The sequence below is a fragment of the Triturus cristatus genome, chromosome 4_2, assembly GCF_964204655.1.
Source record: "Triturus cristatus chromosome 4_2, aTriCri1.1, whole genome shotgun sequence".
NCBI classification, from domain to species: Eukaryota; Metazoa; Chordata; class Amphibia; order Caudata; family Salamandridae; genus Triturus; species Triturus cristatus.
This window is the reverse complement of record NC_140586.1, coordinates 562193866-562203578: the sequence shown is the minus strand read 5'-3', so window position 1 is coordinate 562203578 and position 9713 is coordinate 562193866.

Here is a 9713-nt window from a genome sequence, read left to right as displayed (position 1 = left end):
TGCCCAAACGGGCTTCGGCCCAGGCTGCCAGAAGGTCCTTGCATTGGCTCCCAATTGAGGCCAGGATTTCTTTTAAATCCCTGAGTTTGACATATGGGGCTCTGGCCTCAAATAGGGCTGGATGCTTGAGGGACGTGCTGGCCCCCTATACACCTTCTAGAAATATCCGCTCTGCCAACAAACTTCTGCTATCTGTTCCCCGAGTCCGTAAAGCCAAATGGGGGGGCAGAGCTTTTTCATCTTTAGCCCCAGGCTGTGGAATATGCTGCTAGTGGAAATCAAATCTCTTCCCTCCATGCAGGCCTTTAGGAAGGCTCTTAAAACGTGGCTATTTGCCAGGGCCTACCCCTAGTTCTGATCAGTCTATTTTTGAACTTTTTTTGGTTAGGCGCCTTGATGCCTTCGGGTTTAGTAGCGCGATGATAAATTTTATTTCATTCATTCATTCATTCAGATCTCTTGACTGGGGGTGAATGTTTGATTTGTTCCACATTCCATCTATCATTTGTGTGTCTCATGCCCGGTAGTAGCATTTGAAGTAAAGGTCCTTGATATATTATACCACTGTGCAAGGGACTTACAGGTAATTCAACTTAAGCCAATCGGTGTACACCTATTACTAGCATGTTTAGGAAGAGCACACGCTTTAGCACTGAATGGCAGTAGGAAAGCGCTCAGAGTCCAATGGCCAACAAAAAGATACAGCAAAAAGGGCAGAGGCAAAAGGCAAAAAGTTGGGGGAAGACCACCCTAAAGCTGACAGGTTCAACAGTCTCAAGTTGTGATTTGATGCCTTGTTCTTGTATGTTTGCTAGAGTTCATAGGTTCCTAATGCATACACTACTATATTCAGCCTCTAGTTTTGTCCTTTTGTCTTGTTAGTCCCATGTTTGCATTCCAGTTTCTTCTGCCTTATCTGTGCTTGAACGCCAAGAGCAGTTACCATCTCACTGCTCGACTTGTACTCTTCTTGGGTTCTTATTGTTTGGTAAGTGTTCTATTTTGTCTTCACCATTGTGGAATTGTATTCCACTTTTACAGAGGGTGGTCCCTGGATTCCAGAAGGCAATCACTGGCCATCCTTTTAATGTAACAGTGTGATTTTGATACTTTATTACAAATCGCCACTATGTTTCCAGCAGTATGCCTATGAGCTTGACAATCATTGTTTGTGACCTATGGTTCAATCAATCAGAGGTTTCTAAAGCGCAGCTACTCACCCGTTAGGGTCTCAAGGCGCTGGGGAGGGGGACGGGGAACTGCTGATCCGTCTGGGTGTGGAGGTTCAGTCGAAAAGCAAGGTCTTGAGGTCCTTCCTGAACTGTGCCAATGTCGCGGTTTGCCTGCAGTGGAGGGGCAGGGTGTTCCAGGTCTTAGCGGTGAGGTAGGAGAAGGATCTTCCTACGGTTCTGGTCTTATGGCTCCGTGAGACGGATGCCTGGGTGAGTTGGGTGGAGCGGAGATGTCTGGCAGCTGTGTGGAAGGCAAGACAGTGGTTCAGATATTCTGGTCCCGCGTCATGAAGAGCTTTATAGGCATGTGTGAGAAGCTTGAATGTGATTCTCTTGTTGATAGGGAGCCAGTGGAGTTGTCAGAGGTGTTGTGTCAAGTGGTTGCGGCAGAGGATGTCGGGGAACAGTCTTACTGCAGCGTTTGGGACGTTATGTAGATTCCTTAGCTGTTTCTGGGTGACACCGGCATTGAGTGCGTTGCCGTAGTCCAGTCTACTGGTGATGAGTGACCATCTTTCTGGAATTCTGTGGGGACCCTTCTGAAGGTCTTCGAAGTAGGCGGAGTGTGTGGAAGCAGGATGAGGACACTGTGTTGGTTTGGCGGTTCATTGAGAGCAAGTAGCACAGTATGATACTAAGATTGCGTGTGTGGTCCACAGGAGTGGGAGGGGTCCCTAGTGCAGCGGGCCACAAGGAGTCATCCCAGGTTGAGGGGGTGGGTCCCAGGATGAGTACCTCGGTTTTGTCTGAGTTGAGCTTGAGGCTGCCTTCATTCCGTTGTGAAAGTTGGTTCTGGTGGTTGTGGGTTCGTTGGTGAGGGAGATGATCAGCTGGGTGTCGTCGGCGTAGGAGACAATGTTGAGTTCATGGATTTTGATGATGGCTGCAAGGGGGGCCATGTAGATGTTGAAGAGGGTGGGGCTCAGGGAGGAGCCCTTGTGCACTCCGCAGCTGATCTGCTGTAGTCTGACTCTCTGTGTTCTGCCAGTCGGGAAGGAGTGGATCCAGTCCAGGGCCTTGTCACAGGTGCTGGCGTCGTGGAGTCTCGTGATTACGGTGCGGTGGGAGACTGTGTTGAAAGTGGACGAGAGGTCCAGTAGGATGAGGGTTGAGGTTTATCCCCGGTTGAGGGAGCAGATGTCATCGGTAGCTGCGAGGAGTGTGGTCTCGGTTCTGTGGTTGCTTTGGAAGCCCGATTGGGAGGTGTGCAGGACATGGTTCTCTTCAATAAAGTCATAGAGTTGGATGTTGATGGAATCTCGATGACCTTGGCTGGAAAGGGGACGAGGGAGATGGGTCTGAAGTTCTTGAGGTCTGTCGGGTTGGCGGACGGTTTCTTCAGCAGGGGGTTGATCTTGGCGTGTTTCCATTTGTCTGGGTAGGTGGTGGTTTTGATGGAGCAGTTGATGGTGCGGTGAAGCTGGGAGGCGATGGAGGTGGCTGCTCTGTGGAAGATGTGGTGCGGGCAGGGATCTGATGGGGCTCCTGAGTGGATGCTCTTCGTGGTCTTGAGTGTGTCCTCTGTGGTGAGCGGAGTCCAGTTGAGCCCAATCTGTTGGGGTGTGGTTGCTTGCGGTGGTGATGGGCGTGGTTGATGGGTCTTGGGTGTCGAAGCCTTCGTAGATCTGCCTGATCTGCTGGTGGAAGGAGGTGCCGAGTTTGTTGCAAAGGTCTTGGGAGTGTGGAAGTCTGTGGTCTTGCTGTTGGGCCTCGCGAACTCTTTGACGATGGCGAAGAGTTCTTTGCGCAAGGCGCACGATACCTCCCAATCCGGAGTCCGAAAAAATCACAGCACCGAGACCGCACTCATCGCTTCCACAGATGACATAAGGTTCTGTAGTAGGGGATCTCTGTGTATAGTCATAATCTAGTGAATAGTCCCGCCCACGAGCGTGGACCCCGGAGCAATAAAAAATAATCTCTTAAGGTGTCAACTCAAAACTTTCCAGAACTTTCCCAGTATCCCAGAATGCACAGCAGGTCCCTTCTACTTTCAGTTCTTTTTTCCGGCTCCTGCTAGCAGGACCCTGGAGCATTGAGCTCTCCCTTTTCAAGGGTTATTTGTTACTTTTCAAGTGTTAGAAAGTCCTTTTCCTTCTGGTGTTATCAGCATGACTGGCTTGTTTGACAAGTGTCCTGATTGTGGAAGAAAAAACGCTAAGTCAGACACACACAGGGTGTGCATCGTCTGCCTTCCCCAGTCCCACGTGCCTGAGGAGTGTGAGATCTGCCGCTCTTTTTCAGCCAGGACCCTGAGAGAGAGGAAGAAGATCAGGCTCCAGGTCCTGGAGGACAGAAGGCTGAAGGCACGAGGTGGGTCTGGAGGGGCTGATTCTGCCCATGCTGAGGCCTCTGGGGGGCTCCCCAGGGGCAGGAAGACCAGCAAGCGTCCCCACTCCCCGTCGACGTCGAGGGCGTCGACGGCGGCGTCGAGGGGGATGACTACGGTCTGTTCGCCATCTCCCCAGGGCTCTGGGGAGAAGCGGCGTCGACGATCGACGTCGAAGGAGCTGAACAGGCCGCCGTCAACTACATCGGCATCTTCTGCGATGACGCCGTCGACGTCGCCGTCGAGCCATCGGCGGCGAGATCAGGCCCGGCGTCGGCGCTTGCCGTCGAGGGGAGAGCGCCGCTCGCCGTCGGCGAAGAGGCGACGGTCGCCGTCGAGGCGGTCATCGTCGAGGCGATCGACGTCACGCAGATCGACGTCACGGAGATCGACGTCGAGACGATTGCCATCGAAGAGATCGACATCGAGAAGACGATCGACGTCGAGAAGACGATCGACGTCAAGAAGATCGACGTCACGAAGATTGACGTCACGAAGATCGACGTCGCGGAGATCGCCGTCGAGGCGGCGGTCGCCGTCGAGGCAGCGGTCGACATCTAGGAGGCGGCCGACATCGAGAAGACGCTCGACGTCGAGGAGGCGGTCGATGTCGAGACGGCGCAGGGGGAGCCCTGACGCCAGGAGTAAGAGGGGAACGGAGCCGCCGGGATCGGGGTACTCCGTGGTGTATACACCCCCTCGGAACCCTACGCCATCACCACCTCCGCCACCGCCACCACGACCGCCGACTCCTCCTCCACCACCACCGCCACCACCACCACCACCACCACCACTGCCACCACAGCCGGCGTCACCACCTCCACCTCCCCCTCCACGTTCTATACCACCTCGCACTCCGTTGGGGCAGCCTGCAGTTCCACCGCGGTCGGTCTCCCTGCCCAGGTATCCGACTCCGCCGCAGGGGACGCCGAGGCCGCGACACCCACGGTCGCCGGGCCCGGCTAGACCGTCGGACAGGCCGAAGCCGAGGAGGTCGCGCTCCCGCTCCGTCAGGAGGAGAAGGTCGCGGAGCCATAGGAGGTCGTCGTCGTCGACATCAGGACGGCGCCATAGGAGGCACAGGTCCAGGTCACGCACACGGTCCTCGGCCAGGGACTTCTCACCGACGCTGTCGGACTCACCGGGGACTAGGGTGTCTCCTGTGGACGATCTAGTCTCCTTCCAGGAGGTGCTGCTGAGGGGGGCAGCCAAGTTGGGAATCACGGCGACGGTGCCGACACCCACGACGTCCGTGATATTCGAGACTTTACACAAAAAACACCTGTCTCGCCCCCTGCTGCCTCTTGTGCCGGGACTGGTGGAGCCCGCGTTGGAGTTGTTCCTCACTCCCGCGGTGACGAAATCCGCCCCCTCACGGCTCCTGAAAAAGTATCGGGCCCCGGACTCGGACCCTGCTTTTTTAAGGATGGACCCGAAGCCGGACTCTGTCATCGTGACGGCGGCGAGGAAACAGCATGCGACCGCACCTTCATCGACTGTTCCGCCCGACAAGGAAAGCCGCTGGCTGGACTCGGCGGGCAGGAAGGTGTGTGGGACCGCGTCTACCACCATGAAGGCGGCGAGTGCGGGGGCGCTGTTGGGACGTTACGACCGGGCCCTGTGGGAGTCCCTCCAACAGTATGCGGACTTGCTGCCCCGGGACAGGAAGGAGGACTTCCTGGAAACGGTGCGAGAGGGGATGCTGGTTTCGAATCAGGTCATCAGTGCGGCAGCGGATGTCTCCTTGTTGGCGGCGCACTCCTACTGTCATGGCGTCCACCAGAGGCGTCACTCTTGGCTGCGCCTGATGTCGCTCAAGCCAGAGGCTCAGCACAGAGTAGCCAATCTGCCCTTCTCGGGGTAGACCCTGTTTGGCAAACATGCGGATGATGAAATGGCCCGCATGAAGGCGGAGGCGGAGACCCTGACGGCCGTCGGGTTGGAGAAGGCCGAGAAGAAGAAGCGCCCGTTCCAGAGACGGTTCGGGTCTACGGGCAGAGGGCGTGGGCAGGGTTCGGGACAGCAGCAGCACCAACAGCAGCAGTTCCGGAAACCCTTCCAGAAACGCCAGAGGGGTAGAGGAGGCCAGCAGGCTACTACTACTACCAAGGGCCCGGCGGGGTCTCGGCCCTGAGCGACTACTTCCCCTGCAACCGTTACCCACTCCAGTGGGGGGAAGCATTCAATTTTTTCCGGCAGAGTGGAGAAAAATTACTCAAGACAAGTGGGTGCTGAATATTGTTTGCAATGGATACAGTCTTCGGTTTCTCAGCCCGCCTCCAGCGATTCCGCCGGTAAGCTCTCAGTTTCAGCTGCGAGAGCTCCAGGCGGAGGCAGACATCTTGTTGAGGAAAAAGGCGGTAGAAGAGGTACCTCTGTCTCAAAGGGGAAGAGGTCTGTACTCTCGGTTCTTCCTCGTTCGCAAGAAGGACAAGAACGAGTTCAGGCCCATTCTGGATTTGCGACAGGCAAACAAATGGATTCGCAGAGAGAAGTTTCGCATGCTATCGTTGCATCAGATTTACCCTCAGCTGCAACGGGGAGACTGGCTCTGTGCCATAGATCTACAGGATGCGTACTTCCATGTGCCCATAGCACGGAAGCACAGGAAGTTCCTGCGATTCCAAGTCGGCGCCAATCACTATCAATACACAGTACTGCCATTCGGGCTAAAGTCTGTGCCCAGGACCTTCTCGAAGTGCATGGCGGTGGTGGCGGCACACCTGCGGAGGAACAATGTGTTTGTCTACCCGTATCTGGACGATTGGCTGATCAAGGCCTCATCCTTCTCGGAAGCGCAAGAACACTTCCGGTGGACGTGTGCTCTCTTGCACAAGCTGGGGTTACAAGTCAACATGTCCAAATCGGTCCCGACTCCGGTCCAGTGCATACAGTACCTGGGAGCCTCCATCGATACGCGGTCAGCAAGCGTGTCTCCTTCGGAGGAGAGACGGTTATCACTCCTTCGGAAGGCTCAGGACCTCAGGACTGCTCCATCGACGACAGTGAGGAAGGTGTCTTCGCTGCTGGGATCGATGGCCTCCTGTATCTTCCTCACGCCTCACGCACGGCTGCACATGAGACCACTGCAGGAGTGCTTGGAGGATCAGTGGGATCAGAAGACAGGTTCTTGGGACGACAAGATACGGCTGTCTCTACATGCTCTTCAGTCTCTGAAGTGGGGGTGTTCGGCGGAAAACCTCCTCAGGGGGGTTCCCTTCCACAAGGACATTCCCACGAAGAGTGTCGTGACGGATGCGTCTCTCCAAGGCTGGGGAGCGCATTCCGGGGACTTGCAGATTCAAGGAAAGTGGTCCCCGTTGGAATCGACGTACCACATCAATTTCCTGGAACTCAGAGCTGTCTTCCTGGCACTGAAGGCCTTCCTTCCGTCCTTCAAGACCAACTCGCTGCTGATACAGACGGACAATACAACAACTATGTATTACCTCAACAAGCGGGGGGGTCGAGATCGCGCACTCTGTCGCAGGAGGCGCAGGCGATCTGGCACTGGCTTCTGGCCCGAGGACTGACGATTACGGCCACGCATCTGCCAGGGGTGCAGAATGCTCAGGCGGACGCACTGAGCAGACTGATTCAGGAAAACCACGAGTGGGTCATAAACGACGAAGTACTAGGAGTAGTCTTCGCAAGGTGGGGGACTCCAGACGTAGATCTGTTCGCCACCGCCGAAAACAGCAAATGCTGAGACTTCGCATCCAGGTACTACCAGCGGAGGACGCTGGGGAATGCGCTATGGATCGACTGGTCGAACAGCTTTCTGTACGCTTTTCCACCCATTCCCCTGATTCCGGCGGTGCTCATCAAACTGTCCCAGTCAGGGGCTCGGATGATCCTGATTGCTCCGGAATGGCCCAGACAGTGGTGGTTCACGGACCTACTTCACCGGTCGCTCCTTCCTCACATACGGCTGCCGTGCAGACCGGACCTTCTCACGAAGTTCGTGGGGCGGATGGTGCACCCCAACCTCTCGTCTTTGAGTTTGGCGGCATGGCTCCTGAGATAGTGCAATATGGCCATTTGAATCTACCAGACGATTGTATGGACATACTGAAGGAGTCTAAACGGCCTTCCACTAGGACGTCCTATGCCTACAAGTGGAAGAGGTTCTGTATCTGGTGCAAGTCCAAGCGCTTTGACCCTACGACATGTAAGGAAGATGTCATCCTTCCATATCTTTTACATTTGGCGTAGTCCGGCCTTAATTTCCATTCCATTAAGGTTCATCTGGCTGCTTTGACTGCTTACAGGAAATGCCCTTCACAGACTTCCCTCTTTCAGATCCCTGTGGTCAAGGATTTCTTGGAAGGCTTGAAGAAAGTGTTTCCTCCTGTCAGACTTCCATCGCCTTCCTGGGACTTGAATGTGGTGCTGTCCAGACTGATGAAGGAGCCTTTTGAACCCATTCACAAGGCTTCGTTGCAGCACCTATCCTGGAAGGCGGCGTTCCTAGTGGCCATTACATCGGCACGCAGGGTGAGTGAACTTCAGGCATTATGTTGTCAAGAACCTTATACTGTATTTCATGCTGCTAAGGTTGTTATGCGTACTCACCCTAAATTTCTTCCTAAGGTTATCTCTGACTTTCATGTCAACCAGACCATAACTTTACCTACGTTCTTTCAGAATCCCTCTTCGCCAGCGGAAAGGTCTCTCCATTCCCTGGATGTTCGGAGGGTGTTGAAATTTTACCTGGATAAGACCAAGGATATTCGTAGGTCAGACCAATTGTTTATTAATTATGGATCAGTCAGGAACGGTCTCGCGACCTCTAAGCAGTCCATTTCTCGGTGGATTGTGTCCTGCATACAATTGTGTTATCAAAAAGCTAATAAGACCTTAGGGGGTAAACCTAAGGCTCATTCCACCAGGGGCAAAGCTGCCACGACTGCTTTAATGCGTAATGTTCCGATTGCAGAAATCTGCAAGGCGGCCACTTGGAAGTCGGTCCATACCTTTGCTGCGCATTATTGTCTGGACTCGGATGCCAGGGCAGATGCTCAGGTTGGGCAGACTTCGCTGCGAAATCTGTTCGCACAGTAGTGGTATTGTCTTGTTTCTTCTCCACCGCAGTTTTTGTGTGGGGATGGGCTTGCCATTCTATTCACTAGATTATGACTATACACAGAGATCCCCTACTACAGAAGGAGTAGTTTCTTTTCTGTAACTCCAGTTCTGTGGTAGGGGTATCTCTGTGATAGTCATAAGCGCCCGCCCTCCTCCCCGGTGGAGAGACAATTATTCATGTAAGGAATGCTACAGGTCTGATGTGCTACGCCTTCAAAAAGAACTGAAAGTAGAAGGGACCTGCTGTGCATTCTGGGATACTGGGAAAGTTCTGGAAAGTTTTCTTAAAGGCACAGTATCCTGTTCTCAGCCACATAATGGCAGCCTATGGGGCTTGTCAGTCCATTCCTTCCTCTCTATCATTCCAGAGGCTTTGGCTGGTAGAGGCAGGGTTTTTTCCTTTGTGGAGAAAAGCTGGGCAGGCAGTGCTGTTTGTGGATGTTGGTGGAATTCTAGTTGAAGTACTGGACAGTGTAGCCTGTGGATATAGGCTGCATTATCTGTCTTTAAATTAAATTCTCTCTTAAAGGTGGATGCAGGTCTGCATGAGTTGACACCTTAAGAGATTATTTCTTATTGCTCCGGGGTCCACGCACATGGGCGGGACTATTCACTAGATTATGACTATCACAGAGATACCCCTACTACAGAATTGGAGTTACAGAAAAGAAACTACTCCATCATGCTCGACAAAGGAGAAACCGCAGCACTCATTCTGCTGAACCTCTCTGCCGCATTCGACACGGTATGCCATCACACCCTCCGCACACGACTCCACAACGGCGGAATCCGCGACAAGGCTCTCAACTGGATCTCATCATTACTCACCGGCAGAACCCAGAGAGTCCGCCTTCCGCCATTCCTGTCTGAGGCCTCCAAGATCATCTGTGGTGTCCCTCAAGGATCCTCCCTCAGCCCAACGCTCTTCAATATCAACATGGCTCCTCTCTCCAACATCGCTCGGACACACCACATTAACATAGTAACATACGCAGACGACACCCAGCTGATCCTCTCCCTCACGAAAGACCCCACTACTGCCAAAAACAACCTACACAACGGAC